The 16909-nt window shown below is 45.5% G+C and overlaps 1 protein-coding gene across 50 annotated transcripts in view; it reads left to right on the top strand.

Moving 5' to 3' along the window:
* Positions 1-3316: 3316 nt before the first annotated feature.
* Positions 3317-16909, top strand: part of DZIP1L (DAZ interacting zinc finger protein 1 like) — a 55518-nt gene continuing 41925 nt past the window's right edge. For 24 of the 50 annotated variants that reach the window (XR_014824007.1, XR_014824005.1, XR_014824018.1 and 21 more), the window contains exons 1-3: positions 3317-3858; positions 7335-7414; positions 9214-9365. The gene's annotated coding sequence lies outside the window, so the exon portion shown is untranslated. Of the gene's footprint in view, positions 3859-6542; positions 6687-7334; positions 7517-9213; positions 9366-16909 lie in introns of those variants that run through there. The other 26 variants (XR_014824008.1, XR_014824006.1, XR_014824017.1 and 23 more) reach the window with 5 other exon arrangements.

Genomic DNA, 16909 nt, shown 5'->3' with positions numbered 1-16909 from the left:
AATTCTTGGCACGTGAGAGTGCAGGCCTTTTTTTGCTAGATCTTCAGATTTTCTGAAAGGAAACCAGCAAACCAGATTTTTATGTAACATGCCCTTCTGACTCCATGCCTGCCTGTCTATATATACATCAATACTATGAAAATTCAGCAATATACCTTTGATCTAAAATCACCTCTGGGACCATTAGTGCCAACCTCCCAGCAGTGGGAGGCCTGTTTCATACACCTCAGATGTCCTTCAGGAAAGTGGTATCTGGCACTGGAGTAGGCTTCCAAGTTGTAATTCCAGCAGTTGACAGCAGAGGGCACTCCTATTGTAGGCTCCCTAGACTTGTCGTTTCAACAGACCTGTCCATTTCTTGACACATCCTTAAGTTTAGGAAGGAGACCAGCTGTGATGGTGTCTACACTGGTCAGAGAGCAGGTGTCTGGCACTGGTCCAAGGAAGGGAGGGGCTACCAGGCAAAATGGAAGCCACAGATATCAAGAACTCACCCTTCTATCCTCCCTCCAATAGTTATGGCCCAGCTGCTTGGGGTGGCAGGAATGTCCCCTGGACTTGGCTTTCTAGGGCCAGGCTCCTTTGGCCTATTCCTGTGTCTTGGACTAGGCACTTGTTCCCACTCTTACCACCAAATCTTGTGTGTGTTGTGGTAGAGGTGTCATAGCAGAAGGTGACAACTTCCTAACCCTAAGTGATAAACTCTTGGTTTTCTCTGGTCTTAGAACAGAACCTGGCACATAGTATGCACTTGGCAACTCCTGCTGTATTGACTATTGAACTGTGGCCCAACAAATTGAGGGAGTGCTGGTTCCATGCATGCAAGGTCTTGATCAGCTAAAGATGGAGACTTTAGCTTTTGGCATTGTAAGAACTTGGATCCGGGTACATGTCAAGTCTACTTTCTCACAACAGCTCCGCAAAAGATGACACTCTATTTCCACATGGGGAAATTGAGGCTGGTGTAAATCACACTCCCACAGACTCAGAGTTACTTTTTGCACCCTTCAGGGAAGCGAGTTGGGAAACAAAGGCCCCTAGCCTCCACAGATTTCACACTTGACTGAACTTGGGAGGACAAACCAGTGATTGCCAGGCCCCGGGCTGAGCCTGGAGATTTTCTCTTTTTCTTTTTTAGGGCTGCACTCTTGGCACATGGAGGTTACCAGGCTATGGGTTGAATCAAAGCTACAGCTGCTGGCCTACGCCACAGCCATAGCAACGCAGGATCCGATCGGAGTCTTTGGCCTACACCAGAGCTCACGGCAGTGCTGGATCCTTAACCCACTGAGCAAGGCCAGGGATTGAACCCACAACCTCATAGTTCCTAGTCGGATTCTTTCTGCTGCACCAGGACAGAAACTCGGAGATGTTTTAACTAACTTGATTCTCATAATGACCTGCTAGGTAGAGTTTATTTCCCCCATTTTACTGAGAGGGTAAGTGACTTCCTAGGATTACACAGCCTGGGAAGGTGGAATATAAATGCATCTTTAACTCCACAGCTTGGACTCCTACTTGCCATCCTGTAGGAAGTTCTGGAGGGAAAAGGGCACCCCTACCAGGAGAGCAGAGGAACAAGACTCCCCATCAGAGCTGGTGGTTCACTGACATCCCTACTTAGGTCTGATCCCTGTCCACCCCCCTTTCCTAACACTTCAAATTTTTTGGCAAGGAGTTCCCGTCGTGTCTCAGCAGTTAACGAACCCGGCTAGTATCCATGAGGATGTAGGTTCGATCCCTGGCTTCAATCAGTGGGTTAAGGATCCGGCATTGCCATGAGCTGTGGTGTAGGTGGAAGACATGGCTCAGATCCTGCGTTTCTGTGGCTGTGGTGTAGGCCCACAGCTGAAGCTCCGATTCAATCCCTGGCCTGGGAACCTACATATGCCGCAGGTGCAGCCCTCAAAAAAAAATTTTTTTTTGGTAATATATACATACCATACATTTACACTTTTAACCATTTTCAAGTGTATTGCTCAGTGGTATTAAGGACATTCACACTGCTGTGCAACAAGCAGTGCTATCCATCTTTAGAAATTTTATATCATCCCAAACTGAAACTCTGTACCCATTAGGCAATAACTTCCTATTCCCTCCTCCCTCCATCCCTGGCAGCCATCATTCTACTTTCAGTCTCTATGAGCTTGACTATTCTAGGTACCTTGTGTAAGTAGAATTATATGTGTCTCTTTGTGTCTGACTAATTTCACTTAGAAGAATGTTTTCAAGGTTCATTCATGTTGAAGCATGTATCAGATTTCATTCCTTTTAAGGCTGATATATATACATATACATATATACACACACACACACACACACATATATATATATATATAATGTTGTGTATGTCTATACACACACACGCACACATACATATAACATTTTTTTGTCCATTCATCTGTTGATGGACATTGGGTTATTCCCACCTTCTGGCTATTGTGAATAATGCTGCTATAAACATGGGTGTACAGATATCTGTTTGAGTTTCTGCGTGTAATCCTTTTGTGTGTATACTCAGAAGTGCAAGTGCTGGATCATACAGTAATTCCATGTTTAATTTTTTGAGGAACCACCATTCTCTTTTCCCATGGTGGTTGTACCATTTTACATTCTCACAGTAGTGCATAGGTAATCCAGTTTCTCCACATTCTTGCCAACATTTGCTCCCATGCAATTTTGCTTGGAATGCCTAACGACACAACTTGGCAGACTGAGGCCGGAGTGGGAGGAAGGCTCAAAAAAATAAAAAAATGGAGTTAGAAATCCGAGTTTCAGTAAAGCAACAGATGGCTATGGGAAGAGGTCAGAGACTGTTTTCAAGAGAGAAATAATTCTTTAGTTCTGGGTTTCCCAGCTGTATCCACAGGAGGTTGGGGGTTGGGGGGAAGGTGGTTGCCATCTGACCAGATCTGGGACTCTCTTAAAGGAGGAGCATGGGTCTGGGTCAGACACCAAGAAGGTCCCTTTAGTTTACTTTAGTTGCTTAATTCAGTTCAGTTCAGTTTAGTTTAGATTGGCAGGCCTGTCGGCCCGGGGGGAGGGGGTGGGTGGTTAAAGCTGCCCAGGGGCTCTCAGCAGGCCAGCGGCTGTACTGGGTGAATGGGTGGGGGGCTGTGTGCGTAGTGTCTGGGGTGGGGGACGGAGGACGTCCCGGCCTTTCATCAAGGTCTGGGAGCCACTCATTAGGTTCCTGGATTTTCCTGACAGATTAAACGTGGCATTCTCTCCTTCCCGCTTCCCTAACGGACCTAAAAATAGCTTGTCCCCGGGGGGGGGGGGGGGGGGGGTTGCGGAGAAGCTCCGCCCCTCCAGCAGCTGTCGCGGGAGCTGGAGGCATCAGAGACCCCAAGCCTTCTTGGGCCGGCGCCCAGAGGTTTTCTGTGCCCCCAGCCCCGCAGGTCAGCAGCACTGGGTGGCGAGGCGGCTCTGTCCCGCGCCCGGGAGAGGCCGGGCTAGCCGGGGCTTAGGAAGCATCCCAGGCCCGCGCGGCGGCGCTGATTCCTGGAAGCACGTCGGTCGGAGGCGGTGGAGCGAGCCCGGAGGCTAAGCCGGGCGGAGGAGCGGAGTCACGCGCTCGGGACCATTGCTCGCTCCCTCGGCTCAGAGGACCCCCCCAGCTGAGCTGGGCCGCGTAGGGAAACTATGCCAGGAATTCGGCCCGGAACCGGCAGGGGTGGGGAGCGTGGTGCAGTCCGAGTGACCCGACCCGCGGGCCTCAGGACGTTAAACAGCCGCGGCTCCCTAGTCCTGCGGGGTGAGGTGCGGGAGCTTCGGACTCTACGCCTCAGCTTCGCCTCTTGAGCCTGGCGTCCCCACCCTGGCTGCTTGGCCTGATAGGGACAGAGGTACCCGGAGGTGAGCAGGGCAGGGCTTCGCTGGGAGGATGACCTTGGATTTTCACTTTTTGAAAAAAGTAAAATGATTGGGGTGGGGTTAGAGGTTTGCTGCTTTGCGTTCTGTAGGTAAAGGGAGACCTTTGACTAACGAGTTCATTTAAAAACAGTTTAGCACCTCTGGTTCCTCTGCCTTGCACTCCGAGGCTGGGGTTTAGCAGGAGGCAGCGATCATATTTTTATTTTGAGGTGGCTGCAGATAAAGTCCATGGGACACTTATTTAGTACAGGACTAGGGTCCAGAAGAGAGGTCAGAAGAGGGGTCGAGGAGGCCTGGGCAGGGGCCACCGTTCACCCAGCACTACTTAGGGCCCAGGGCTTGCCCGTCCCAGCAGTTTCTTGAAATGTGGTTTCTAACAGGACTTTGAAGGGAGGCTTTGTGAGTGTGAGGTGCTCAGACTGTGGCCTGCAGATAGGGTGGGTGGTTCCTCTCCTTTGTCACAGTCCCTCACATCTCACCCTGGAGCAGAGGACTGGCCAGTGAGAACAGCCTCACTTAGAGAAGGCAGATTCTCCAGTCAAGTGGCTGATGAGCCATCTTCTGTCTCTGTCAGCATCAATGCTCTGGAGACCTCTGTCTGTGGTAGAAATCTTTGTGGATGCCATCCAACTTGATAGAATGGTCTTGTGAAGTTATATGCCTCGGGTTGGGAACAGAAACCTGAATTCATTTGCACAGCATAAGTGGGTTCTGCCAGGAAGCTGGAACTTATTTGGTCAAAAGGCTTGTCGCTCAGCTGAAACTGACAGGAGCAGGGAAGGGGACAACTTGGTGCACTGTTCTGGACCTCCTTGTGGGCCCCTTGCAGGGAGGGCCAGCCCTGGTCAGCAGGGTTATCCACCTGCAATACCACCTGTCACTGGGCCTTATACCTCTAGGGAGGATTTTGAGGGTCTGATGGCCCAGGCTCTGAAGTTGGAGAAGCTCTGCCAAGAAGCAATGACTTCTCTATGGGAAAGAAAACAATAGTATGTTTTCAGTTGTCATTCTTTTATTTTTGTTTTGTTTTGCTTTATTTTATTTTATTTTGTTTTATCTTACTTTATTTTATTTTTTATTTTATTTTTTGTCTTTTTACCTTTTCTAGGGCCACTCCCTCGGCATATGGAGGTTCCCAGGCTAGGGGTCGAATTGGAGCTGTAGCTGCTGGCCTATGCCAGAGCCACAGCAACACGGGATCCGAGCCGCATCTGTGACCTATACCACAGCTCATGACAACGCTGGATCCTTAACCCACCAAGCAAGGCCAGGGATCAAACCCGCAACCTCAAGGTTTCTAGTCGGATTTGTTAACCACTGAGCCTCGACGGGAACTCCTGTCATTCTTTTATTTTTGCCTTTTTTTTTTTTTTTTTTTTTTTTTTTTTTTGGTCTTTTTGGGGCCACGCCTGCAGCATATGGAGATTCCCAGGCTAAGGGTCAAATTTGAGTTGTAGCTGTCGGCCTACGCTACAGCCACAGCAAAGAGGGATCTGAGCTGTGTCTGCGACCCACACTGCAGCTCATGACAACACTGGATCCTTAACCCACTTATAGAGGCCAGGGATCGAATCTGCATTCTCATGGATCCTAGTTGGGTTCATTAATCGCAGAGCCACAATGGGAACTCCTCAAATGCTGTTCTTTTAGATGTGAAAATTAGTGTTTGTTTTTGACAGTTTTGATCTGGGAAGATTGATCTTATCAGTATGAAGTCCTTTCCCTCTAAAATACTTTGAAGACATGTCAGTCAAATCCCCATCTTTGATTTTTAAAGATAATTCTTCTGTGGCAAAAACTTAAAATAGGCTTTCGACCGAACAAGGACGTTGTCTTTTTATCTATTTCTTTCTTTCTTCTTTTTAGGGCCTCACCTGTGGCATATGGAAGTTCCCGGGCTAGGGGCCTATACCACAGCCATAGCAATGCCAGATCTGAGCCATGTCTGCAACTTACACCGCAGCTCCCAGCAACGTTGGATCCTTAGCCCACTGAGCGAGACCCTCATCCTTGTGGATGCTAGTTGAGTTCTTAACCTGCTGAGCCATGATGAGAACTCTGGCATTGTCTTTTAAAAATATTTCCTCTCATTTCCCATGGTGGCTCGGTGGTTAACGAACCCGAGTCGTATCCAGGACGACTCGGGTTCCATCCCTGGCCTTGCTCAGTGGGTTAAGGATCCCGCCTTGCTGTGAGCTGTGGTATAGGTTGCAGATGAGGATGGGATCCTGCACTGCTGTGGCTGTGTGCACTGCTGTGGCAGCTATAGCCCCTAGCCCAGGAACCTCCATATGCCGAAGGTGTGGCCCTAAAAAGACAAAAAATAAAAAATAAAAATATCGCCTTAAAGTTTCTAGGAATTGGAGACCTATTGTAAAGGATGGGGGCGGTGTGTGCTTGGCAGAGTGGATTTCTCGCTCTTTTGCTACTTTAAGGGCAAGAAAGAGTGGAAAGGGGGATTCCTTTCTTTAGCAAAGCAGAATCAGAGGACAAGGAGAGCGAGGTCTGTAACGGTAGTGCTCCAGAAGAGCTCCTGGGTCTCTTTTGTCTCTGTTGGGGTTTCTAGCACTCCCTTGGCTAAGGTGTGTGCAAGTCCTATTTGCAAACTGTGTGAGGGTTTCCTTGGCAACCAGAACAATTAGCATTAATGACACGCCTAAGCTTCCAGAGCAGCACCACTGAAGTTAGCTGGGAGTCAGGGCAGGCTTGTAGATGATTGTTTGGCAGTTGCCTTGGAAGCTTCGTTCCTCCAAGTTCCTCCTCGTGGCTTGGCAGCATTTCTGAGGAAGCAGCAAGGAGGCAGCGACACTGCTATACTCTAGCTGTCAATTTAGATTAAAAGTTGATCAGAATTTTGTTAAAAAAAATCAGCTGTTTGTTCATTTTTGTGGAAGTTGTCTTTGACAGATTATAGGTGGGCAGATTTCAGAAGAATGGTAAAATTTCCAGGGTTTCGCTGTGGGGTGGCTGCCTTGTGAGGTAGTAAACATCCCACCACTGGGTTGGTAGATAGGCCTACTTTCTTGACTGTGGGATTGCTCCAGGTCTTCAACAATGAAGTGAGTTTAGGAGTTCCTGTTGTGGCGCAGTTGAGATGAATCTGACTAGGAACCATGAGGTTGCAGGTTCGTTCCCTGGCCTTGCTCAGTGGCTTAAGGATCTGGCATTGCCATGAGCTATGGTGTAGGTGTAGGCCAGCAGCTATAGCTCTGATTAGACCCCTAGCCTGGGCACCTCCGTATGCCATGGGTGCGGCCCTAAAAAGCAAAAAACAAACAAACAAACAAAAACCCCAAAAAACAAACAATGAAGTGAGTTTAGAATGCTAGCATAGATATCATTCTTTTGGATTGGGAAGTTCTTGGAACCCCATCAAGACATCTAGAGATGGTTAATAGCTACACATTTCGTAATGCTGGCTAGCCAGTGTCATTTTTGCCTTGTGTTTCTATTCCCAGAGGTGAATAAAAGCAGTCTGCTGATAAATCAGTCTGAAGAAAGCACTTCGTTCCTGCTCTCTGGGGTGTGTGGTTTCCAGGTAACCAGCAGTATTCTTACTTGGCTTTGTCTTTGCCCATCCCATCCAGGACCCAAAGCTGTGGAGCTGAACCGTGTTTGGCTAAATTCTGCCAGGATACAGGTAGAATTTAGGGTCTCTGACACTGACCCTGTTGTGATTTGCACTAAACTCTTTCTATCCTTGCAGTTTGTTTAAGAAATCTCAGGTATTATAATTTACAAAATGGGAAATGATTGATGTATCATCATCATCATTGGGAGGTGGTTTGCCATAATTTAAAAGCTTTGGAGTCAGAATTTAATTTGAATCTTGGCTTCCTTACTTAGTAATTGAGCAACCTGGGGACTTGGGGCAGGTCCCTTAGTTTCTCTGAGCCTCACTTTCTGCATCAATCAGTTGAGATGAATCATAACTACATACAAAGCTGTTTGCTGACTAGAAATAGTTCTATTAAATGCTGACACAGGAGTCCCTGTTGTGGTGCAGTGGAAACAAATGTGACTAGTTTCCATGAGGATGAAGATTTGATCCCTGGCCTCGATCAGTGGTTAAGGATCTGGCATTGCTGTGAGTTGTGGTGTAGGTCGAAGATGAGGCTTGGATCCCACATTGCTGTGGCTGTAGCTGTGGCTGGCAGCTGCAGCTCTGATTGGACCCCTAGCCTGGGAACTTCCATATGCCAAAGGTGCACCCCTAAAAAGCAAAAAAAAAAAAAAAAAAAAAGGTTGGCACAGTGCTTGGCACATGGATACTTAATAAATGATGGCTGCTGTCATCTTCAAAGTTCCACAGTTCTACTCACTTTTTTTTTAAAAAAGTATAATTGACTTACAATGTTGTGCCAAATTCCTGCTATACAGCAAAGTGACTCAGTTATATATATATATATATATATTTTCTTTTTTTATATTCTTTTTCATCATGGTCTATCCCAGGAGATTGGATATAGTTCCCTGTGCTATACAGTAGGACCTGGTTGTTTATCCTTTCTAGATGTAATAGTTAGCATCTACTAACCCTAAACTCCCAGCTGCTCACCTTTTGATGTCAGACTCCCTGACAGACTTCCTGACAGACTTCCAGTCCCTCCCTGGGACTTCTGAGAATTGGAGCCTTGGGGTCCTAGTGGCAGACAGGGGTGAGAACCCATGCTCTAAGCTTTCATTAGCAGCCTGGGGATTAGGCTATGGACACAGATGGACAACAAATGAAGCATTTTATTAAGTCTGAATGGTATTTCTTTCTAAGGAGTCCAAATTAAGTGCACCTAACTCCATTCTTACTCTTTATCCTAATTCTTGCTTGTTCATGGCCTCAGTTCTCCAAGGCCCCAATAATAAAGAATTTTGATGCAGATATTCTAAGATTTTGACAATTCCATTTGCAGTAGTAATCTAGGCTGCAGGTAATATGCTAGGGGCTGCAATCCAATGGATGTAACTAAGCCATGATCTCAGCTCTTGTGGAGCTCATAGCCTGGGTTCTGGTAGGGATGTGATGCAGGAAGGAGACAGAAATGTCCTGTGTAGCCCCTTCTTGGTGCTCTCTGCCCTAGTTTCTACCCTGGCACTTAATGCTCTGGTGGGTGGTAATTCTGTGTATTTTTCTTTCTGGAGAAGAAACTCTGGAGCCAGATCATGTCACTTACTACAGGTATGACTGTGGGAAAGTAATTTGCCATCTTTGTTCACCTTGAAGTTTCTTTGTCTGTCCACTGGGTTGTTGTGAGAATCAAATGGGCTCGTACATGTAAAGACATATAACTGTGTGGAGCACACAGCTCCAGAAGTGTTAACTGCTTTTATTTATGATGTCAGGGACCGTTGCCTGGTTACCATCCATCTCAAGGGCCAGTCACAGGGCCTGGCCCTTAGTAGGGACTCGGGACTCTTTTGCTGATGAGATGGGTGAGCGAATTTTGCACAGCCTCCCAGCACAGCCCAGAATGCAGTGAGGACAACCAAAACAGGTAGGCTTTGTGCTCTGGGAGCCCAGGGGAGGGGCTGGGAATTCTGACTGGCAACCTGGGAGGGATTTACAGTGGCAATCATGTATGAGCAAGACCTTGACCATGAACTTAGCTTCAGTAGGAGCAGAGATATATGGTAGAGGGGCCATATATCCCAAGAGGCAGCATGATACAGTGGCTCAGAGCTCAGACTCTGTAAACAGACTGTACAGGTTGGATCCCGCTTCCTGTACTTGGGGCAAGCTTCTTCATTTCTTTGTGGCTTAGATAGTAATAGCACCTCTTCAAAGGGTTGTGGTGAGGATTACATGAGAGTTATCCTTTTTTTTTTTTTTTTTTCCAGGGCCGTACCCAGGGCATATGGAAGTTCCCAGGCTAGGGGTTGAATCAGAACTATAGCTGTTGGCCTCCACCACAGCCACAGCAGCACGGGATCCAAGCTGTGTCTGTGACCTACACCACAGCTCACAGCAATGCTGGATCCTTAACCCACTGAGTGAGGCCAGGGATTGAACCTGCATCCTCCTATATACTAGTCGGATTTGTTTCTTTTTTTTTTTTTTTTTGTCTTTTTGCTATTTCTTTGGGCCACTTCCGCGGCATATGGAGGTTCCCAGGCTAGGGGTCTAATCGGAGTTGTAGCCGCTGGCCTACACCAGAGCCACAGCAACTCGGGATCCGAGCTGCGTCTGCAACCTACACCACAGCTCACGGCAATGCCGGATCGTTAACCCACTGAGCAAGGGCAGGGACCGAACCCGCAACCTCATGGTTCCTAGTCGGATTCGTTAACCACTGCGCCACGACGGGAACTCCCGGATTCGTTTCTGATGAGCCATGATGGGAACTCCCTACCTGAGTTGTTCTTTATTATTTTTTTCTGCGGCATACAGAAGTTCCTGAGCTAGGGGTCGAATTGGACTGCAGCCTACGCCACAGCCACAGCAAAGCTGGATCCAAGCTGGATCTATAACCTATGCTGCAGCCTGCAGCAATGCCAGTTCTTTAACCCACTGAGTGAGGCTGGGGGTCTAACCCGAATCCTCATGGACACTATGCTGGGTTCTTAACCCGCTGAGCCACAACAGGAACTCTGAATTATTCTTTTAAAGTACTTAAAAACAGTGCATAAAAATAAATAGCCCAGCAATATGAAAGTGTGGACAGCAAGTAATGTAGTAGGTGGGAGGTGCAGCTAGAATGGTAGTTTGGAAACAGTTCGTAGAGGCCTTTGAATATCTTATTTGTATTGATGTTTATTTAATTTACAATATTATATTAGTTACAGGTGTACAATGCAGTGATTCAATGTTTTTATATATTAGAGAACAATCACAATAAGTCTAGTTACCATACAAGTTATTACAATATTATTGACTGTATTCCCAATGCTGTACATGACATCTCAGTGACTTAGTCATTTTATAACTGAAAATTTACACCTCTTAATCTCCCTCACCTATTACACTTGTTGCTCCCCACCACTCGGCAGTCAGCAATTCTCAGTATCTATGAGTCTGTTTCTGTTTTGTTATTGTTCATTTGTTTTTTAGATTCTATGTATAAGTGAAATCATATAGTATTTGTATTTCTCTGATTTATTTCACTCACCATAATATCCTCTATTTTCATCAGTGTTGTTGCAAATGGCAAGATGTCATTATTTTTTAGGGCTGAGTTATACGTGTGTATGTGTATCTTCTTTATCCATTCATCTATTGCTGGACGCTTAGGTTGCTTCCATATCTTGGCTATTGAAGGTAATGTTGCAATGAACATAGGGGTGCATATACCTTTTTGAATTAGTGCCTTTGTTCTCTTGAGAAAAATACCCAGAATTGGAAGTTCTGTTTTTTTTTTTTTTTTTTGTCTTTTAGGGCTGCACCCTCGGCATATGGAAGTTACCAGGCTAGGGCTCGAATCAGAGCTGTAGTCACCAGCCCTGTGCTACAGCCACAGCAGCACCAGATCCATGTTGCATCTGTGACTTACATCACAGCTCATTGCATCAGCGAAAACTTTAACCCACTAAATGAGGCCAGGGAGCAAACCTGCATCCTCATGGATACTAGTTGGGTTCATTTCCACTGAGCCACAGTGGAAACTCTAGCAGTTCTACTTTTAATGTTTTGAGGAACCTTCATACTGTTTTCCATAGAGCTATATTAATTTACGATCCTACCAACAGTTCACTATATCCTCTCTAACAATTGTTATTTCTTTTTGATAATAGCTATTCTGCCAAGTGTGAGGTGATATCTCATTGTGGTTTGATTTGCATTTATCTGATGATGAGTGATGTTGAGAATCTTTTCCCTCCTGGCCTGCAAAGTTTTGCTAAAAAGTCAGCTCATAGTCTTAGGGGACTATGTATGTAACTAGTTGCTTGTATGTAACTAGTTGTTTCCTTGTATGTAACTAGTTGCTTTTCTCTTGCTGCTTTCCATAGTCTCTCCTTATCTTGAAACTTGCCATTTAAATTACACTATGTCTTCGTGTGGACCTCTTTGGGTTCATATTGTTGGGGACTCTTTGTCCTTGCTGGACCTGGATTTTCTTTCCCAGGCTAGAGATGTTTTTAGCTACTATTTCTTCAAATAAATTCTCTTCCCCTTTCTCTCTCTTTTCTCCTTCTGGGAGCCCCCTATAATGTGGATGTTGGTACACTTGATGTTGTCCCAGAGGTCCTTTAAACTGTCCTGATCATCTTCTTCTTTTTTTTTTTTTTTTTTTGCTTTTTTGGTCCTTTTTAGGGCAGCATCTGTGGCATATGAGGGTTGCCAGGCTAGGGGTCTAATCGGAGCTATAGCTGCCAGCCTACGCCACAGCCACAGCAACGCCAGATTCGAGCTGCATCTGTGACCAACACCACAGCTCACTGCAATGCTGGATCCTTAACCCACTGAGCAAGGCCAGGGATTGAACCTCATGGTTCCTAGTTGGATTCGTTTCTGCTGCACCACCATGGGAACTCCTAAACTGTCCTCATCTTTAAAAAGTTTGCTTTTGGAGTTCTCGTTGTGGCTCAGTGGAAACAAATCTGACTCGTATCCATGAGGATGCAGGTTTGATCCCTGGCCTCACTCGGTGGGTTAAGAATCTGGCGTTGCCGTGAGCTGTGGTGTAGGTCGCAGATGTGGCTAGGATCCTGAGTTGTTGTGGCTCTGGCATAGGCCAGCAGCTACAGCTCCGACTTGGCCCCTAGCCTGGGAGCCTCCATATGCTACAGGTGTGGCCCCAAAAAAGACAAAAAAAAAAAAAAAAAAAAAAAAGAAAAAAAGTTTGCTTTCCTTTTCACCTTAAGTAATTTCTACCACTCTGTCTTCTGATTCCATCTAATCTACTGTTGATTTTTTCTAGTGTATTTTTTATTTCAGTTATTCTACTCCAGATCTGTTTGGTTCTTAGTATTTTTTTTACTTTTTGTTTAACTTCTCCCTGTGTTCATCCATCCTTCTACTGAGTTTGTGGAGCATTTTTATGATCATGACCTTGAACTTGTTATCGGCTATCTCCACTTAGTTCTTTTGGGATTTTGTCTTGTTCCTTCGTTTAAAACATAGTTCTCTGTCTTCTCATTTTGCCCAATTCTTTGTGTTTATTTCTATGTATTAAGTCAGTTTCATTTCCTGTTCTTGGAGAAATGGCCTTATGTAGGAGGTGTCCTATGGGGCTCAGCACCACACTCCCCTTTAGTCATCAGAGCTACATGCTCTCCGGGTGCTAGCTCTAGGGGCTATGTGGGCCCTTCTGTGTGGCTGGGCTGGCTACTGGGAGCCTGCTGGTGAGTGTGGCTGACTCTGTGGTGGCTGCCAGCCAGCCCCCCATTGCCCCTCCCCGGCCAACTGGGGAGGCAGAGCTTTTTCTTGGAGCAGCTAGCTGTGGGGTCCAGAGGGCCCCAGGGCTGGTGCCCCCTCTGTTATTCACAAGCCTTGCTGGCCTTCAAAGCCAGATGTTCTAGGAACTTATCCTCTCAGTGTAGGACCCCTGGGTTGGGAAGCCATAAGCTGGGGCTCAGACCACTTGCTCCTGGGGGAGAACCTCTGCAATTGTAATAATCCTCTTGTTTATGGGTCTCTCACCCAGGGGTGTGGGTCTTTTTAAAAAATTTATTTATTTATATTTAATTAACTTATATATTTGCTTTTTAGGGCTGTACCTGTGGCATATGGAGGAGGTTCCCAGGCCAGGGGTTGAATCAGAGCTACAGCTGCCAGCCTACACCACAGCCACAGCAATGCGGGGTCCAAGCTGTGTCTGTGACCTACACCACAACTCATCACAATGCCAGATCCTTAACTCACCAATCGAGGCCAGGGATTGAACCCACAACCTCATGGTTCCTACTTGGATTTTTTTCCTCTGCTCTATGATGGGAACTCCGGGGTGTGAGTCTTGATTAATCTTTATCCCTACCCCCTTACCCACCTCATTATGGGTCCTTCTTTACATCTTTCAGTTGTGGAAAATCTTTTTTGCCAGTCCTCATTCTCATAAATAATTGGTCTGTAAACAGTTGTAATTTTGATGTGTCTTGGGAGGAAGTGAGCTAGTGTCTTCCTACCCTACTATGTTGGTCACTCCTACTTGAATTTGGAATTAGCCCAGGAGGAACACATAACATCCCTTCCCTTATGGCTGCAGCTCAGTGGTGGCTGCCCCTTGTAATCAGGTCCTGCGCTCCCCATTTTGCCCCAGTCCCTAACTCTCCCTACCCTAGCCCTTGCTATTGCAATGGTTCTGAATCAATTACTCTGGAGATCTGCATTTCTGGTGACTTTCCAGTTGATGCTGCTGCTGCTCAGTGATTGCACTTTGAGAATTGCCTAATTGTGTCTGGGAGACTAAGATGGGGAATCACTTGCCACTTATCCTCAAGCTTATACTGTGGTTACTTTTCTCCTTTCTTTCATTTTTCCTTTCCTTTCCTCTCTTCTCCTTTCCTTTTTTTTTTTTTTCTTTTCTACCATGGCCTCAGCATGTGGAAGTTCCTAGGGTGGGGATTGACCCCACACCACAGCTCTAATCAGAGCTACAGCAGTGACACCACCAGATCCTTAACCCATTGAGCCACAAGGGAATTCCTTTGGTTTCTTTTATACCTGGCATGTTTCCCACATTTAATGCTACCTTTCTGGCCCTGGTGGAGTCTAGATTTGCAACTTCTAGTATAGTTATTGGAAGGCTAGGTCTAAAAGAGACAGATGGGCCTGTAAGGAAGAGATTTGGGAGTGGCTGAGGCTTAGCCTATAGCAGGCCTGTGGGAGTTGAAGCTGTGGGTATGTGTGAGCTCATCCCCAGGGAAAGGGTGCAGGGAGGATGGGTGGTGGGTTAACAGCAGACTATCATGGGGGAAGGGGCACACCCTGCCTTTAAGGAGGGGAGCAAAGATAGTATCTTTTCAAGGAGGAGGCTGGACAGAGATTCAAAGAGGTGAGTAGAGAGCCAAGAGGGTGGCTGATGGAACATTCTTAGCCTTATTATTAGAGAGAGAACTGTGGGCAAACATCTGAGGCCAAAGCTTAAATAGTTAAACAGTACGTTCTCAGGTGAGCTCCAGGTCTGTGGGCAGGCAGGAAGCAGGTGTCCCATTACCCTTGCCCACAGCACGCCTGGTAACCAGCTGTTGCTCCATGGCATGGTTTGTTGTGGCAGTTGTCTCTGAGGCTCCAGTGACATGGTTGCAGCTGAGCATGGTAAGCATCATGTCACTTGCCTTTTTTTTTTTTTTTTAAAAAATAATGTGACATGTTAAGGAAAATGTGCTGGTCTTTTCCTCATGGCCATGGTGGGGCTGCTTGTGGCTGGAAGGTTTTGTTTTTTGGAGTATGTGCTGGGAAGGAGTATCTGAGAAAGGGAAGCATGGGAACTGAAGTGGGAAAGGTGGGTCAGTGGTGTCCTGTGGCAGCTTCAAGACCAGGCTGAGGGGTTTGGACTTGGTTCTGTGGCAACAACGAGCCAAGGTACACTCCTAGAGGTGGGAGTGGGGGGCAGGTGTGTGGTTAATGCATCTCCATGGCCCCAGGGCTAATAGCTAGTCTGGCCAAGGTAGGCATGCTATAAACGGGACAGTGGTGAGTGAATGAATCAATGAATGAATTTGGTGGATAACAGATGATGATGTGATCAAAGTTTTAGGTTTAGGTCAAATAGCCCCCAGAATCAATGTTGGTTGGTTCAAAGTCCTCAAACTTTGGGAATCAGATTCACCTCCAATCGTACTTCAGTGCTCGCCTCCCTTCCTGGAGAAGATTACTTAACCTTTCCAGGCATCGGTTTCCTTGTTTGTAAAGTGAGAATAGTTATATGTGTTTGTAGGTTTGCATTTAGAGTTTGAGTCTGGCACAGAGGCCGGTTTTCTTACTGAGGGCCCTCCCCTTGCCTCTCTTCCAGTCTTTGCAGGGCCCTGGGGTGGTGGCACAGGCCTGTCACCTCCTATTGTTGCCTTTCTCAGATGAAGACAGCTCAGGGTCTTTCCAGGAGGCCTTCCTCTCTTTATAAACCCAGTCCCACTGTTTCTTCAAGGCCTTTCTGCTTCATCAGGTCAATGACCTTTCTCTTTTCTGACTTTCTGCCATACTTGAACATGTGAATCACATAATCTAAGAACGTGATTAAACAGGGTCACATGTAATTCTTGTTCGGTCAGATTCTAAATTCCTTAAGGACAGAAATTGTGCCCTTAAAAAATTATAAAAGTAATGGGTGACAATGTAAAGAACTGAATAGTATAGAAGGTGGAGAGTGGAAAATAAAGTCCTCTAACTACCATTCCTACTTCCCACGTGTAACCATTGCTAGCAGTTTGTTTATTTTTCTAGAAATAGTGTATGCATATGAAATAATACAGGTAATGAATCATATGTAGGAATAATACATTAGTATATTTAATTATAATTATATATGAAAAACAAATGAAACATTTATATATACACATATATATACATATGTTATACACGTGTATTATTATCATCATTGGTCTATGTAAGGCCTATTTATCTATCCATCTTCTACCTATGCACCATCTATTTTGTTTATTATTTTATTCATTTATTTATCACCATTTTACATTCCCATTTCCCTTCTCCCTTATAGGCAGTCATTTTAATGTGAGATCTATATACACACACATATATATGTGAGATATATACATCTTTACTTTTGCAAACTATTATTAAATGTAATTATGCTAATACATCATTTAAACATAAATGGATATATATGTGTGTATATGTAGTTCCATATTGGTACATAAAAAACTGCCTTATTCTTATCAGTAGCTGTATAGTATTTCACTGTGTAGAGATGACATTTGTATCCCCTATTGTACTTTGTACATCTTCTTATACTTTGCTGTTACAAATAATGCTACAATGACGATTTTTGCACAAGCACCTTTGCACACTTGTATGAATTTATCTGTAGAACAAATTGTAATTCTTGTAGTGGAATGTTAATTTTACTTTCTTTTATTTTTTTATTTTTAAATTTAGGGTTGCACCTGCAGCATACGGAAGTTCCTGGGCTAGGGGTCAAATCAGAGC

This window comes from Sus scrofa, chromosome 13 (genome assembly GCF_054392235.1).
Source record: "Sus scrofa isolate SSC_HxYL_T2T_F1_AM1 chromosome 13, Sscrofa_HxYL_maternal_Yorkshire_Landrace_v2.0, whole genome shotgun sequence".
In the NCBI taxonomy this organism is placed as follows: Eukaryota; Metazoa; Chordata; class Mammalia; order Artiodactyla; family Suidae; genus Sus; species Sus scrofa.
This window is presented reverse-complemented; position numbering and strand designations above follow the sequence as displayed.